This window comes from Lepus europaeus, unplaced genomic scaffold (assembly GCF_033115175.1).
Source record: "Lepus europaeus isolate LE1 unplaced genomic scaffold, mLepTim1.pri SCAFFOLD_179, whole genome shotgun sequence".
Taxonomy (NCBI): Eukaryota; Metazoa; Chordata; class Mammalia; order Lagomorpha; family Leporidae; genus Lepus; species Lepus europaeus.
The window spans coordinates 275,016-293,091 of record NW_026909075.1 but is presented as its reverse complement, the minus strand read 5'-3'; the positions used below and the strand labels follow the sequence as shown (position 1 = coordinate 293,091).

The following is an 18,076-nucleotide window of genomic DNA, read 5'->3' as shown; positions in this document are numbered from 1 at the left end:
GGTCAGCAACATTGCAGGCAGAACTGTAAATTTCTTGTTAGAGATGCCCCCTGCATTTACCTGCCCAGCTCTCCTCCCCGGCCAGCCAGGTAATGAAAGTCAACAGAGGGCCTTCCCCTAGGAGGTTCACACCTCCCTTAGGATATACCCCATGTGAAGAGATAGATAGGTCTGGGCCTCTTAACTTACAAGGCCTAAAGCCCAATAGATTATTATCAAGCCCCTTCTATCAGATTCTATTTGACTCTCAATCAGAAAAATTACTTGTAGCTTAGACAGCACCTTTCTTAGCTCCTCTAATAATGACTCTGTCCTTTGTTCTAGGCCCTGTCTAGTGCACTTGGGCCTCATTCCTTTGTAATCATAACCTCTACTCTACTACCAATGGCTCTACTCCCAACCTGTGTATATTGATGGTCCTCTCCCCCACTTAATGCTGTACAATTGTTCAAAGCTGGTAAATGCCACTCTTAGGATCATTGGTTACTATCCTCACTCTGTCTTTTATGACCTTGTCTAAATATGATCAGAGTCGGTAAACTTGGAAGGCTTCCATAGCCTTGGCAACTCATGATGACAGCCTAGGATGGTTACTGGCGCCATAAACTAGAGTGTCAATTTGTTGGGTCAACAACAGGAGCCACTGTGCACTTGCTCCTCATGTGGGATCTCTGTCCTTAATGTGCTGTACATTGTGATTTAATGCTATAGCTAGTACTCAAACGGTATGTTTCCCTTTGTGTTTCTATGTGGGTGCAAACTGTTGAAATTTTTACTTCATATATACTAAATTGATCTTCTGTATAAAAAGAGAATTGAAAATGAATCTTGATGCAAATGAAAGGGGAGAGGGAGCGGGACAGGGGAGGCTTGCGGAGGGAGGGAATTTATGGGAGGAGGAAGCCATTGTAATCCATAAACTGTACACTGGAAATTTATTTCATGAAATAAAATTTTAAAAAAAGGGAAAAAAAATAAAGTCCATTGATAATATCCAGAAAACACAAACACAGAGGCTGTAGCAATATCTGGGATTGAGTTAGCCAAAACACAACCGTATATTTCTGATTTCATCCAGTCATGTCCGGACAAAGTGGTGTGGAATTCGTATGCAATGGACCGAGAAAATCACAGTAAAAATGGTTTTTGAGAATAGCAAAGTCTTTTTGTTAGGCAAGTGCATAAAATCTCATAGATACAGTATATATAGATATAGTTCCCTGATAAAAAAACATTCAAAATAATAAAGTCCGTGGATAATATCAGGAATACACAAACACAGAGGCTGTAGCAATATCTGGGATTGAGTTAGCCAAAACCAAACGGGATATTTCCGTTTTTTTTTTTTTTTTTTTTTTCAAACTCACTCCCCGTTTATTGAGTCCAAGTTGCCATGGAGTAGTCTGGCGCTCAATAAGGGAAAGCGTGTTTGAATAAGGTAATGTTATCATCATCATGTCCAGGAGACGGTTACAGTCAAGTAGCAACGCAGTAAGGCGCTGGGGATCACAAAGGTTATACTTTGTCAAGGCCCAGCTCCTCTGGATAGAGATTCCCAGTTCATTTAAAGTTGGTCTAAGTTCCTGGATGACATAGGGATAGATTTCCTTATGAGGTCCTGCTTTGTCCTTCACAACCTCTAGGATGCGAACTGCACTAGCGAAGTCATTTAGCCGTCTGCAGGCCCGCAGAGCAGCATAAATGATTTTGGGCTCTGGCACCAGATCATAGCCAACAAGCGTGTTAATCCCTTTACGCAGCTCCCAAGCATCTATGTCTGGCTTGTTGAAGTACGTCACCCATCGAGCGTCAAACTCCTCATCTGTCTTGTGCGACCCATGGGAGTAGCAGCGGACTGACTGGAGAGCGGCGGCGGCGCCGGCAGCCGGGCCGGGGCGCTGGAAGCCTCAAAGTCCGGCTCGGACGGCTGCGGCCGCGGCGCAGCGGCGGAGAGTGGCGCCCAGCATGACTGCGATGGCAGCGCGCGGAGGCAGAGACCGGCCAGCGGCGCTCTCGCAGCTGCTCCGGCGCTCCCGGGGGCCCGGCTCGCGCCTATTTCCGGTTTTATCCAGTCATATCAAGACAAACTTGCGTGCAATTCATATGAAGTGTACCGAGAAAATCAGAGTAAAATGGCTTTGGAGAAAAGCAAAGTCTTTTCATTAGGCAAGTGAATAAAATGTCATCTATACAAACAGAAATATCATGTTTGTTTGCGTAGTTCCTCTAGCAGTCTCCCTAGAAAATATGAATGTGTAGAGCTGGTGTCCCCATGATGAACCAATTAGTGTTTCTACGGTACAAAATTAAATGTTCCCTGATAAAAATATTCAAAACAATAAAGTCCATCGATAATATCCAGAAAACACAAACCCAGAGGCTTTCACAATATTTCGGATTGAGTTAGCCAAAACACCACCGCTTATTTCTGTTTTCATCCAGTCATATCCGGACAAAGTGGTGTGGAATTCATATGCAATGAACCTAAAAAATTACAGTACAAATGGTTTTGGAGAAAAGCAAAGTCTTTTCGTTAGGCAAGTGCATCAAATGTCATCTATACAAAGAGAAATATCAGGTTTGTTTGCCGCAGTTCTTCTAGCTGTCTCCCTAGAAAATATGAATGTGTTGAGCTGGTGTCTCCATGTGGAACCAATTAGAGATTCCAAGCAAAAAATTAAATGTACCCCGATAAAAAACATTCAAAACAATAAAGTCTGTGGATAATATCAGGAATACACAAACACAGAGGCTATAGCAATATCTGGGATTGAGTTAGCCAAAACAAAACCGGATATTTCCTGTTTCTTCCAGTCAAATCCGGTAAACTGGTGTGGAATTCGTAAGCAATGGACTGAGATATTCACAGTAAAAATGGTTATGGAGAAAAGCAAAGTCTTTTCGTTAGGCAAGTGCATAAAATGTCATCTATACAAACAGAAATATCATGTTTGTTTGTGGCAGTTCCTCTAGCTTTCTCCCTAGAAAATAAGAATGTATAGAGCTGGTGTCCCCATGTGGAACCAATTAGTGATTGCAAGCACAAAATTAAATTTTCCCTGATAAAAAAACATTCAAAAAAAAAGTCCGTGGATAATATCAGGAATACACAAACACAGAGCCTTTCACAATATTTGGGATTGAGTAAGCCAAAACAAAATCGGATATTTCTGTTTTCATCCAGTCATATACGGACAAACTGGTGTGAATTTCGTATGCAATGGACCGAGAAAAATCACAGTAAAAATGGTTTTGGAGAAAAGCAAAGTCTTTTCGTTAGGCAAGTGCATCAAATGTCATCTATACAAATAGAAATATCATGTTCTTTTGCCGCAGTTCCTCTAGCTGTCTCCCTAGAAAATACGAATGTGTAGAGCTGGTGTCTCCATGTGGAACCAATTAGTGATTACAAGCAGAAAATTAAATGTTCGCTGAAAAAAAAACATTAAAAACAATAACGTCCGTGGATAAAATCAGGAATACACAAACACAGAGGATGTAGCAATATCTGAGATTGAGTTAGCCAAAACAAAACCGGATATTTCCGGTTTCTTCCAGACATATCCGGACAAACTTGTGTGGAATTCGTATGCAATGGAACGAGAAAATCACAGTAAAAATGCTTTTGGAGAAAACAAATATTTTCGTTAGGCAAGTGCATCAAATGTCATCTATACAAACAGAAAGATCATGTTTGTTTGCCTCAGTTCCTCTAGCTTTCTACCTAGAAAATACGAATGTGTAGAGCTGGTGTCTCCATGTGGAAACAATTAGTGTTTGAACGGTACAAAATTAAATGTTCCCTGATAAAAACATTCAAAACAATAAGTCCATCGATAATATCCAGAAAACACAAACACAGAGTCTGTAGCAATATCTGGGATTGAGTTAGCCAAAACATATCTGGATATTTCCGGTTTCATCCAGTCATATCCGGACAAACTCTTCTGGAATTCATAAGCAATGGACCAGAAATTCACAGTAAAAATGGTTATGGAGAAAAGCAAAGTCTTTTCGTTAGGCAAGTGCATAAAATGTCATCTATATAAAAAGAAATATCATGTTGGTTTCCCGCAGTTCCTCTAGCTTTCTCCCTAGAAAATACGAATGTGTAGAGCTGCTGTCCCCATGATGAAATAATTAGTGTTTCACAGCACAAAATTAAAGGTTCCCTGAAAAAAAACATTCAAAACAATGAAGTCCATGGATAATATCAGGAATACACAAACACAGAAGCTGTAGCAATATCTGGTATTGAGTTAGCCAAAAAAATACTGGAAATTCCTGGTTTCTTCCAGTCATATCCAGACAAACTGGTGTGGAATTCGTATGCAATGGACCGAGAAAATCACAGTAAAAATAGTTTTGGAGAATAGCAAAGTCTTTTCGTAAGGAAAGTGCATCAAATATCATCTATACAAACAGAAATATCATGTTTGTTTGGCGCAGTTCCTCTAGCTTTCTTCCTAGAAAATACGAATGTGTAGAACTGGGGTCCACATGATGAACCAATTAGTGTTTCAACGGTACAAAATTAAATGTACCCTGATAAAAACATTCAAAACAATAAAGTCCATCGATAATATCCAGAAAACACAAACACATAGGCTTTCACAATATTTCAGATTGAGTTAGCCAAACCACCACCGGATATTTCTGTTTTCATCCAGTCATATCCGGACAAACTGGTGTGGAATTCATATGCAATGGACCGAGAAAATCACAGTAAAAATTGTTTTGGAGAATAGCAAATTCTTTTCGTTAGGCAAGTGCATAAAATATCAAAGATACAAACAGAAATATCATGCTTGTTTGCCACAGTTCCTCTAGTTTTCTCCCTAGAAAATAAGAATATGTTCAGCTGGTGTCCCCTTGTGGAATGAATTACTGTATCCAAGTTCAAAATAAAATGTTCCCCAATAAAAAACATTCAAAAACCTAAAGTCCATTGATAATATCCAGAGAACACAAACACAGAGGCTTTCACCATATTTCAGATTGAGTTAGCCAAAACAATACCGGATATTTCCGGTCTCTTCCAGTCATATCCGGACAAACTTATGTGGAATTCGTGAGCAATGGACTGAGATATTCACAGTAAAAATGGTTTTGGGGAAAAGCAAAATCTTTTCGTTAGGCAAGTGCATAAAATCTCATAGATACAAACAGAAATATCATGTTTGTTTGCCGCAGTTCCTCTAGCTTTCTCCATAGACAATACCAATGTGTAGAGCTGGTGTCCCCATGATGAACCAATTAGTGTTTCTACGGTACAAAATTAAATGTTCCCTGATAAAAATATTCAAAACAATAAAGTCCATCATTAATAATAAGAAAACACAAACACAGAGGCTTTCACAATATTTAGCATTGAGTTATCCAAAACACAACCGGATATTTCTGGTTTCATCCATTCATTTCCGGACAAAGTGGTGTGGAATTCCTATTCAATGAACCAAAAAAAAAAATCACGGTAAAAATGGTTTTGGAGAATAGCAAAGTCCTTTCTTTAGGCAAGTGCATAATCTGTCATCTATACCAACAGAAATATTATGCTTGTTTGCAGCAGTTCCTCTACCTTTCTCCCTAGAAAATACAAATGTGTAGAGCTGGTGTTCCCATGATGAACCAATTAGTGTTTCAACGGTACAAAATTAAATGTTCCCTGATAAAAATATTCAAAACAATAGAGTTCATCGATAATATCCAGAAAACACAAACACTGAGGCTTTCACAATATTTCAGATTGAGTTAGCCAAAACACCACTGGATATTTCTGTTTACATCCAGACATATCCGGACAAACTGGTGTGGAATTCATATGCAATGGACCAAGAAAATTACAGTAAAAATGGTTTCGGAGAAAAGCAAAGTCTTTTCGATAGGCAAGTGCATAAAATGTCATCTATACAAACAGAAATATCATGTTTGTTTGCTGCAGTTCCTCTAGATTTCTCCCTAGAAAATACGAATGTGTAGAACTGGTGTCCCCATGATGAACCAATTAGTGTTTCCAAGCACAAAATTAAATGCTCCCTGAAAAACAACATTCAAAACAATGAAGTCAATGGAAAATATAAGGAATACACAAACACAGAAGCTGTAGCAATATCTGGTATTGAGTTAGCCAAAACAATACTGGATATTTCTGGTTTCTTCCAGTCATATCTGGAGAAACTGGTGTGGAAATTGTATGTAATGGACCGAGAAAATCACAGTAAAAATGGTTTTGGAGAATAGCAAAGTCTTTTCGTTAGGCAAGTGCATCAAATGTCATCTATACAAACAGAAATATCATGTTTGTTTGCCGCAGTTACTCTAGTTTTCTCCCTAGAAAATACGAATGTGTAGAGATGGTGTCCCCATGATGAACCAATTAGTGTTTCTACGGTACAAAATTCAATGTTCCCTGATAATAGCTTTCAAAACAATAAAGTCCATCGAAAATACCCACAGAATACAAACACAGAGGCTTTCACAAATTTTCGGATTGAGTTATCCAAAACAAAACCGATATTTCCGGTTTCATCCAGTCATATCCAGACAAACTGGTTTGAAATTCGTATGCAATGGACCGAGAAAATCACAGTACTAATGGTTTTGGAGAAAAGCAAAGTCTTTTCGTTAGGCAAGAGCATAAAATGTCATCTATACAAACAGAAATACCATGTTTCTTTGCTGCAGTTCCTCTAGCTTTCTCCCTAGAAAATTCGAATGTGTAGAGCTGGTGTCTCCATGTGGAAACAATCTCCCTAGTAAATACAAATATGTAGTGCTGGTTTTCCCATTGTGAACCAATTAGTTTTTGAGCGGTACAAAATTAAATGTTCCCTCATAAAAATATTCATAACAATATAGAACATCGATAATATCCAGAAAACACAAACACATAGGCTTTCACAATATTTCGGATTGTGTTAGCCAAAACAAAACCGGATATTTCCGGTTTCATCCAGTCATATCCGGACAACCTGGTGTGGAATTCGTATGCAATGGACCGAGAAAATCACAGTACAAATGGTTTTGGAGAAAAGCAAAGTCTTTTCGTAAGGCAATTGCATCAAATGTCATCTATACAAACAGAAATATCATGTCTGTTTGCCGCAGTTCCTCTAGCTTTCTCCCGAGAAAATACGAATGTGTAGAGCTGGTGTCCCCATGTGGAACCAATTAGTGTTTCAATGGTACAAAATTAAATGTTCCCTGATAAAAAACATTCAAAACAATAAAGTCCGTGGATAATATCAGGAATGCACAAACAGAGGATGAGGCAATATCTGGGATTGAGTTAGCAAAAACAAAACCAGATATTTCCGGTTTCATCCAGTCATATACGGACAAACTGGTGTGGAATTCGTATGCAATGGACCGAGAAAATCAAAATAAAAATGGTTTCAAGAAGAGCAAAGTCTTTTCGTTAGGCAAGTGCATAAAATGTCATCTATACAAACAAAAATATCATGTTTGTTTGCTGCAGTTCCTCTAGCTTTCTCCCTAGAAAATTCGAATGTGTAGAGCTGGTGTCTTCATGTGGAAACAATTCGTGTTTCAATGGTACAAAATTAAATGTTCCCTGATAAAAACATTCAAAACAATAAGTCCATCGATAATTTCCATAAAACACAAACACAGAGGCGGTAACAATATCTGGGATTGAGTTAGCCAAAACACAGCCGGATATTTCTGGTTTCATACAGTCATATCCGGAGAAACTGGTGTAGAATTCGTATGCAATGGACTGAGAAAATCACAGTACAAATGGTTTTGGAGAAAGGCAAAGTCTTTTCGTTAGGCAAGAGCATAAAATATCATCTATACAAACAGAAATACCATGTTTGTTTGCCGCAGTTCCTCTAGCTTTCTCCCTAGAAAATAGGAATATGTAGAGCAGGTGTCTCCATGTGGAACCAATTAGTGTTTCCAAGCAGAAAATTAAATGTTCCCTGAAAAAAAAATTCAAAAAAATGAAGTCCGTGGATAATATCAGGAATACACAAACACTGAGGATGTAGCAATATCTGGTATTGAGTTAGCCAAAACAAAACCGGATATTTCCAGTTTCATCCAGTCTTTTTGACAAACTGTTGTGTAATTTGAATGCATTGGACCGAGAAAATCAGAGTAAAAATTGTTTTGGGGAAAAGCAAAGTCTTTTAGTTAGGCAAGAGCATAAAATGTCATCTATAGAAACAGAAATATCATGTTTGTTTGCCGCAGTTCCTCTAGCAATCTCCCTAGAAAATACTAATGTGTAGAGCTGGTTTTCCCATTGTGAACCAATTAGTGTTTCAACGGTACAAAATTAAATGTTCACTGATAAAAACATTCAAAACAATATAGAACATCAATAATATCCAGAAAACACAAACACTAAGGCTTTCACAATATTTCGGATTGTGTTAGCCAAAACAAAACCGGATATTTCCGGTTTCATCCAGTCATATCTGGACAAACTGGTGTGGAATTCGTATGCAATGGACCGAGAAAATCACAGTAAAAATGGTTTTGGAGAAAAGCAAAGTCTTTTCGTAGGCAAGTGCATAAAATGTCATCTACACAAAGAGAAATATCATGTTTGTTTGCCGCAGTTCCTCTAGCTTTCTCCCTAGAAAATACGAATATGTTCAGCTTGTGTCTCCTTGTGGAAATAATTCCTGTATCCAAGCACAAAATAAAATGTTCCCCGATAAAAAACATTCAAAAAAATAAAGTCTGTTGATAATATCCAGAAAACACAAACACAGAGACTGTGGCAATATTTGGGATTGAGTTAGCCAAAACAAAACCGGATATTTCCGGTTTCATCCAGTCATAACCAGTAAACTGGAACAGAATTTGTATGCAATGGACCGAGATATTCACAGTAAAAATGGTTTTGGAGAAAAGCAAAGTCTTTTCGTTAGGCAAGTGCATCAAATGTCATCTATACAAACAGAAATATCATGTTTGTTTGCCGCAGTTCCTCTAGCTTTCTCCCTAGAAAATACGAATGTGTAGAACTGGTTTCCACATGATGAACCAATTAGTGTTTCAATGGTATGATATTAAATGTTCCCTGATAAAAACATTCAAAACAATAAAGTCCATCGATAATATCCAGCAAACACAAACACAGAGGCTTTCACAATATTTCAGATTGAGTTAAACAAAACACAACCGGATAGTTCTCTTTTCATCCAGTGATATGCGAAGAATCTGGTGTGGAATTCATATGCAATGGACTAAGAAAATCAGAGTAAAAATGGTTTTGGAGAAAAGCAAAGCCTTTTCGTAAGGCAAGTGCATAAAATGTCATATATACAAACAGAAATATCATGTTTGTTTGCCGCAGTTCCTCTAGCTTTCTCCCTAGAAAATACGAATGTGTAGAGCTGGTGCCTCCACGTGGAACCAATTAGTGTTTCGAAGCACAAAATTAAATGTTCCCTTAAAAAAATTGAAAAAAATAAAGTCCGTGGATAATATCACTAATACACAAACAAAGATGATTTAACAATATTTCGGATTGAGTTAGCGAGAAGACAACCAGATATTTCCGGTTTCATCCAAGCATATCTAGACAAAGTGTTGTGGAATTGCTTTGTAATGGACCGATAAAATCAGAGTAAAAATGGTTTTAGGAAAAGCAAAGTCTTTTCATTAGGCAAGTGCATAAAATGTCATCTATCCAAACAGAAATATCATGTTTGTTTGCCGCAGTTCCTCTAGCTTTCTCCCTAGAAAATACGAATGTGTACAGCTGGTGTCTCCATGTGGAACCAATTAGTGTTTCCAAGCACAAAATTAAATGTTCCCTGATAAAAAACATTCAAAACAATAAAGTCTGTGGATAATATCAGGAATAAAGAAACACAGAGGCTATAGCAATACCTGGGATTGAGTTAGGCAAAACACAACCAGAAATTTCCGGTTTCATGCAGTCATATCCGGACAAACTGGTGTGGAATTCGTATGCAATGGACCAAGAAAATCACAGTAAAAATGGTTTTGGAGAAAAGCAAAGTCTTTTCATTAAGGAAGTAGATAAAATGTCATCTATACAAACAGAAAGATCATGTTTGTTTGCCGCAGTTCCTCTAGCAATCTCCCTAGAAAATATGAATGTGTAGAGCTGGTTTTCCCATTGTGAACCTATTAGTGTTTCAACGGTACAAAATTAAAAGTTCCATGATAAAACCATTCAAAAAATAAAGTACATTGATAATATACAGAAAATACAAACACAGAGGCTTTCACAATATTTCGAATTTAGTTAGCCAAAACATAACCGGATATTTCTGTTTTCATCCAGTCATATCCGGACAAACTGGTGTGGAATTCGTATGCAATGGACCGAGAAAATCACAGTAAAAATGGTTTTGGAGAATAGCAATGTCTTTTCGTTAGGCAAGTGCATAAAATGTCATCTAGACAAACAGAAATATCATGTTTGTTTTCCACAGTTCCTCTATTTTTCTCCCTAGAAAATACGAATATGTTCAGCTGTTGTCCACATGATGAACCAATTAGTGTTTCAACGGTACAAAATTAAATGTTCCCTGATAAAAACATTCAAAGCAATAAAGTCCATCGATAACATCCAGAAAACACAAACACAGAGGCTTTCACAATATTTCGGATTGTGTTAGCCAAAAGAAAACTGGATATTTCCGTTATCATCCTGTCATATCCGGACAAACTGGTGTGGAATTCGTATGCAATGGACTGATAAAATCAGAGTAAAAATGGTTTTGGAGAAAAGCAAAGTCTTTTCGTTAGGCAAGTGCATAAAATGTCATCTATACAAACAGAAATATCATGTTTGTTTGCCGCAGTTCCTCTAGCTTTCTCCCTAGAAAATACGAATGAATGTGTAGAGCTGGTGTCTTCATGTGGTACCAATTATTGTTTCCAGGGGTAAAATTAAATGTTCCCTAATGAAAAAAATTCAAGACAATAAAGTCTGTGGATAATATCCAGAAAAAACAAACACAGAGGCTGTAGCAATATCTGGGATTGAGTTAGCCAAAAAACAACCAGACATTTCCGGTTACATCCAGTCATATACGGACAAAGTGGTGTGGAATTCGTATGCAATGGAGCGAAAAAATCACAGTAAAAATGGTTTTGGAGAAAAGCAAAGTCGTTACGTTAAGCAAGTGCACAAAATGTCATCTACACAAACAGAAATATCATGTTTGTTTGCCGCAGTTCCTCTAGCTTTCTCCCTAGAAAATTCGAATGTGTAGAGCTGGTGTCTCCATGTGGAACCAATTAGTGTTTCCAAGCACAAAATTAAATGTTCCCTGAAAAAAATATTGAAAAAAATAAAGTCCGTGTATAATATCACTAATACACAAACACAGAGGCTTTCACAGTATTTCGTATTCAGTTAGCGAGAAGATAACCAGATATTTCCGGTTTCATCCAGTCATGTCCGGACAAAGTGGTGTGCAATTCCTATGGAATGGATCGAAAAATTCACAGTAAAAAAGGTTTTGGAGAAAAGCAAAGACTTTTCGTTAGGCAAGTGCATAAAATGTCATCGATACAAACAAAAATATCATGTTTGTTTGCCACAGTTCCTCTAACTTTCTCCCTAGAAAATACGAATATGTTCAGCTGCTGTCTCCATGTGCAACTAATTACTGTATCTAAGCTCAAAATAAAATGTTCCCCGATAAAAAAACATTCGAAACAATAAAGTCCGTTGATAATTTCCAGAAAAAACAAACACAGTGGCTGGAGCAACATTTGGTATTGAATTAGGCAAAATAAAACCATATATTTCCGGTTTCATCCAGTCATATCCGGACAAACTGGTGTGGAATTCGTATGCAATGGACCGAGAAAATCACAGTAAAATTTGTTTTGGATGATAGCAAAGTCTTTACATTAGGCAAGTGCATAAAATCTCATAGATACAAAAATAAATATCATGTTTGTTTGCTACATTTCCACTAGCTTTCTCTCTAGAAAATTCGAATGTGTAGAGCTGGTGTCCCCATGATGAACCAATTAGTGTTTCAACGGTACAAAATTAAATGTTCCCTGATAAAAATATTCAAACAATAAAGTCCGTTGATAATATCCACAAAACACCAACACAGAGGTTTTCACAATATTTCAGATTGAGTTAGTCAAAACAATACCGGATATTTCTGTTTCCATCCAGTCATATGCGGACAAACTGTTGTGGAATTCGTATGCAATGGACCGAGAAAATCACAGTAAAAATTTTTTGGAGAACAGCTAAGTCTTTTTGTAAGGCAAGTGCATAAAATGTCATCTATACAAACAGAAATATCATGTTTGTTTGCCGCAGTTCCTCTAGCTTTCTCCCTAGAAAATACGAATGTGTAGAGCTGGTGTCCCAATAATGAACCAATTAGTGTTTATCGGTACAAAATTAAATGTTCCCTGATAAAAATATTCAAAACAATAAAGTCCTTCGATAATATCCAGAAAACACAAACACAGAGGCTTTCACAATATTTGGGATTGAGTTGGCCAAACCACCACCGTATATTTGTGTTTTCATCCAGTCAAATCCGGACAAACTGGTGTAGAATTCGTATGCAATGGACCGAGAAATTCACAGTAAAAATTGTTTTGGAGAAAAGCAAAGTCTTTTCGTTAGGCAAGTGCATAAAATGTCATCTAGACAAACAGAAATATCATGTTTGTTTGCCACAGTTCCTCTAGCTTTCTCCCTAGAAAATACGAATGTGTAGAGCTGGTGTCCCAATGATGAACCAATTAGTGTTTATCGGTAGAAAATTAAATGTTTCCCGCTAAAAAAACATTCCAAACAATAAAATCCGTTGATAATATCCAGAAAAAACAAACACAGTGCCTGGAGCAATATTTGGGATTGAGTTAGCCAAAACACCACCGGATATTTCTGTTTTCAGCCATTCATATCCGGACAAACTGGTGTAGAATTCGTATGCAATGGAGCGAGAAAATCACAGTAAAAATGGTTTTGGAGAAAAGCAAAGTCTTTTCGTTAGGCAAGTGCATAAAATGTCATCTAGACAAACAGAAATATCATGTTTGTTTGCCGCAGTTCCTCTAGCTTTCTCCCTAGAAAATACGAATATGGTCAGCTGGTGTCTCCATGTGCAACTAATTACAGTATCCAAGCTCAAAATAAAATGTTCCCCGATAAAAAAACATAGAAATAATGAAGTTCATTGATAATATCCAGAAAAAAGAAACACAGTGGCTGGAGCAATATTTGGGATTGAGTTAGTCAAACAAAACCATACAGTTCAGATTTCATCCAGTCATATCCGTACAAACTGGTGTGGAATTCGTATGCAATGGACCGAGAAAATCACAGTAAAAATAGTTTCGGAGAACAGCAAAGTCTTTTCGTTAGGCAAGTGCATAAAATGTCATCTATACAAACAGAAATATCATGTTTGTTTGTCGAAGTTCCTCTGGCTTTCTCCCTAGAAAATACAAATATGTACAACTGGTGTCACCATGATGAACCAATTAGAGTTTCAACGGTACAAAATTAAATGTTCCCTGATAAAAACATTCAAAACAATAAAGTCCATCGATAATATCCAGAAAACACAAACACAGAGGCTTTCACAATATTTCGGAATGAGTTAGCCAAAACAATACCGGATATATCTCCTTCATCCAGTCATATCCGGACAAACTGGTGTGGAATCGTATGCAATGGATCGAGAAAATCATAGTAAAATAGTTTTGGAGAATAGCAAAGTCTTTTCGTAAGGCAAGTGCATAAAATATCATCTATACAAACAGAAATATCATGTTTGTTTGCCGCAGTTCCTCTAGCTTTCTCCCTAGAAAATACGAATATGTTCAGCTGGTGTCTCCTTGTGGAACGAATTACTGTATCCAAGTTCAAAATAAAATGTTCCCCTATAAAAAACATTCAAAAACCTAAAGTCCGTTGATAATATCCAGAAAATACCAACACAGAGGCTTTCACAATATTTCGGATTGAGTTAGCCAAAACACCACCGGATATTGCTGTTTTCATCCAGTCATATCCGGACAAACTGGTGTGGAATTCGTATGCAATGGACCGAGAAAATCACAGTACAAATGGTTTTGGAGAACAGCAAAGTCTTTTCGTAAGGCAAGTGCATAATGTCATCTATACAAACAGAAATATCATGTTTGTTTGCCGCAGTTCCTCTAGCTTTCTCCCTAGAAAATACGAATATGTTCAGCTGGTGTCTCCTTGTGGAACGAATTACTGTATCCAAACTCAAAATAAAATGTTCCCCAATAAAAAACATTCAAAAACCTAAAGTCCGTTGATAATATCCAGAAAACACCAACACAGAGGCTTTCTCAATATTTCGGATTGAGTTAGCCAAAACAATACCGGATATTTCCGGTTTCATCCAGTCATATCCAGCCAAACTGTTGTGGAATTATTATGCAATGGACCGAGAAAATCACAGTAAAAATAGTTTTGGAGAACAGCAAAGTCTTTTCGTAAGGCAAGTGCATAAAATGTCATCTAGACAAACAGAAATATCATGTTTGTTTGCCGCAGTTCCTCTAGCTTTCTCCCTAGAAAATACGAATGTGTATAGCTTGTGTCCCGATGATGAACCAATTAGTGTTTCAACGTACAAAATTAAATGTTCCCTGAAAAAAATATTCAAAACAATAAAGTCCTTCGATAATATCCAGAAAACACAAACACAGATGCTTTCACAATATTTCGGATTGAGTTAGCCAAACCACCACCGGATATTTCTGTTTTCAGCCAGTCATATCCGAAAAAACTGTTATGAATTCCTATGCAATGGACCGAGAAAATCACAGTAAAAATGGTTTTGGAGAAAAGCAAAGTCTTTTCGTAAGGCAAGTGCATAAAATGTCATCTATACAAACAGAAATATCATGTTTGTTTGCCACAGTTCCTCTAGCTTTCTCCATAGAAAATACGAATATGTTCAGCTGGTGTATCCTTGTGGAACGAATTACTGTATCCAAGCTCAAAATAAAATGTTCCCCAATAAACATTCAAAAACCTAAAGTCCGTTGATAACATCCAGAAAACACCAACACAGAGGCTTTCACAATATTTCGGATTGAGTTAGCCAAAACAATACTGGATATTTCCGGATTCATCCAGTCATATCCGGACAAACTCTAGTGGAATTCGTATGCAATGGAATGAGAAAATCACAGTAAAAATGGTTTTGGAGAACAGCAAAGTCTATTCGTAAGGCAAGTGCATAAAATGTCATCTAGACAAACAGAAATATCATGTTTGTTTGCCACAGTTCTTCTAGTTTTCTCCCTAGAAAATACGAATGTGTAGAGCTGGTGTCCCCATGATGAACCAATTAGTGTTTCAACGGTACAAAATTAAATATTCCCTGATGAAAATATTCAAAACAATAAAGTCCATCGATAATATCCAGAAAACACAAACACAGAGGCTTTCACAATATTTCGGATTTAGTTAGCCAAACCACCACCGGATATTTCTGTTTTCATCCAGTCATATCCAGACAATCTGGTGTGGAATTCGTATGCAATGCACCGAGAAATTCACAGTAAAAATGGTTTTGGAGAACAGCAAAGTCTTTTTGTAAGGCAAGTGCATAAAATGTCATCTATACAAACAGAAATATCATGTTTGTTTGCCGCAGTTCCTCTAGCTTTCTCCCTAGAAAATACAAATGTGTTCAGCTGGTGTCTCCTTGTGGAACGAATTACTGTATCCAAGCTCAAAATAAAATGTTCCCCAATAAACATTCAAAAACCTAAAGTCCGTTGATAACATCCAGAAAACACCAACACAGAGGCTTTCACAATATTTCGGATTGAGTTAGCCAAAACAATACCGGATATTTCCGGTTTCATCCAGTCATATCCGGACAAACTGGTGTGGAATTCGTATGCAATGGACCGAGAAATTCACAGTAAAAATGGTTTTGGAGAACAGCAAAGTCTTTTCGTAAGGCAAGTGCATAAAATGTCATCTAGTAAAACAGAAATATCATGTTTGTTTGCCGCAGTTCCTCTAGCTTTCTCCCTAGAAAATACGAATGTGTAGAGCTGGTGTCTCCATGTGGAAACAATTAGTGTTTCAACGGTACAAAACTAAATGTTCCCTGATAAGACATTCAAAACAATAAAGTCCATCGATAATATCCAGAAAACAAAAAAACACAGAGGCCTTCACATTATTTCGGATTGAGTTAGCCAAACCACCACCGGATATTTCTGTTTTCATCCAGTCATATCCGGACAAACTGGTGTGGAATTCGTATGCAATAGACCGAGAAAATCACAGTTAAAATAGTTTTGGAGAACAGCAAAGTCTTTTCGTAAGGCAAGTACATAAAACGTCATCTAGATAAACAGAAATATCATGTTTGTTTGCCGCAGTTCCTCTAGTTTTCTCCCTAGACAATGCGAATGTGTAGAGCTGGTGTCCCCATGATGAACCAATTAGTGTTTCAACGGTACAAAATTAAATGTTCCCTGATGAAAATATTCAAAACAATAAAGTCCATCGATAATATCCAGAAAACACAAACACAGAGGCTTTCACAATATTTCGGATTGAGTTAGCCAAACCACCACCGGATATTTCTGTTTTCATCCAGTCATATCCGGACAAACTGGTGTGGAATTCGTATGCAATGGACCGAGAAATTCACAGTAAAAATGGTTTTGGAGAATAGCAAAGTCTTTTCGTAAGGCAAGTGCATAAAATGTCATCTATACAAACAGAAATATCATGTTTGTTTGCCACAGTTCCTCTAGCTTTCTCCCTAGAAAATACGAATATCTTCAGCTGGTGTCTCCTTGTGGAACGAATTACTGTATCTAAGCTCAAAATAAAATGTTCCCCAATAAAAAACATTCAAAAACCTAAAGTCCGTTGATAACATCCAGAAAACACCAACACAGAGGCTTTCACAATATTTCGGATTGAGTTACCAAACCACCACCGGATATTTCTGTTTTCATCCAGTCATATCCGGACAAAATGGTGTGGAATTCTTATGCAATGGACCGAGAAAATCACAGTATTAATGGTTTTGGAGAAAAGCAAAGTCTTTTCGTTAGGCAAGTGCATAAAATGTCATCTACACAAACAGAAATATCATGTTTGTTTGCCACAGTTCCTCTAGCTTTCTCCCTAGACAACAAGAATATGTAAAGCTGGTGTCCTCATGATGAACCAATTAGTGTTTCAACGGTACAAAATTAAATGTTCCCTGATGAAAATATTCAAAACAATAAAGTCCATTGATAATATCCAGAAAACACAAACACAGAGGCTTTCACAATATTTCGGATTGATTTAGCCAAACCACCGAATATTTCTGTTTTCATCCAGTCATAACCGGACAAACTGTTGTGGGATTCGTATGCAATGGACCGAGAAATTCACAGTAAAAATGGTTTTGGAGAACAGCAAAGTATTTTCGTAAGGGAAGTGCATAAAATGTCATCTATACAAACAGAAATATCATGTTTGTTTGCCACAGTTCCTCTAGCTTTCTCCCTAGAAAATACAAATATGTTCAGCTGGTGTCTCCTTGTGGAACGAATTACTGTATCCAAACTCAAAATAAAATGTTCCCCAATAAAAAACATTCAAAAACCTAAAGTCCATTGATAATATCCAGAAAACACTAACACAGAGACTTTCACAATATTTCGGATTGAGTTAGCCAAAACAACACCGGATATTTCCGGTTTCATCCAGTCATATCCGCACAAACTGGTGTGGAATTCATATGCAATGGACCGAGAAAATCACAATAAAAATAGTTTTGGAGAACAGCAAAGTCTTTTCGTAAGGCAAGTGCATAAAATGTCATCTAGACAAACAGAAATATCATGTTTGTTTGCCGCAGTTCCTCTAACTTTCTCCCTAGACAATGCGAATGTGTAGAGCTGGTGTCCCCATGATGAACCAATTAGTGTTTCAATGGTACAAAATTAAATGTTCCCTGATGAAAATATTCAAAACAATAAAGTCCATCGATAATATCCTGAAAACACAAACACAGAGGTTTTCACAATATTTCGGATTGAGTTAGCCAAACCACCACCGGATATTTCT

The 18,076-nt window shown here is 37.2% G+C and overlaps 1 pseudogene; it reads right to left on the bottom strand.

Moving 5' to 3' along the window:
- Window positions 1-1,383: 1,383 nt before the first annotated feature.
- Window positions 1,384-1,967, bottom strand: LOC133754548 (cytochrome c oxidase subunit 5A, mitochondrial-like; annotated as a pseudogene).
- Between the last annotated feature and the right edge of the window lie 16,109 nt (window positions 1,968-18,076).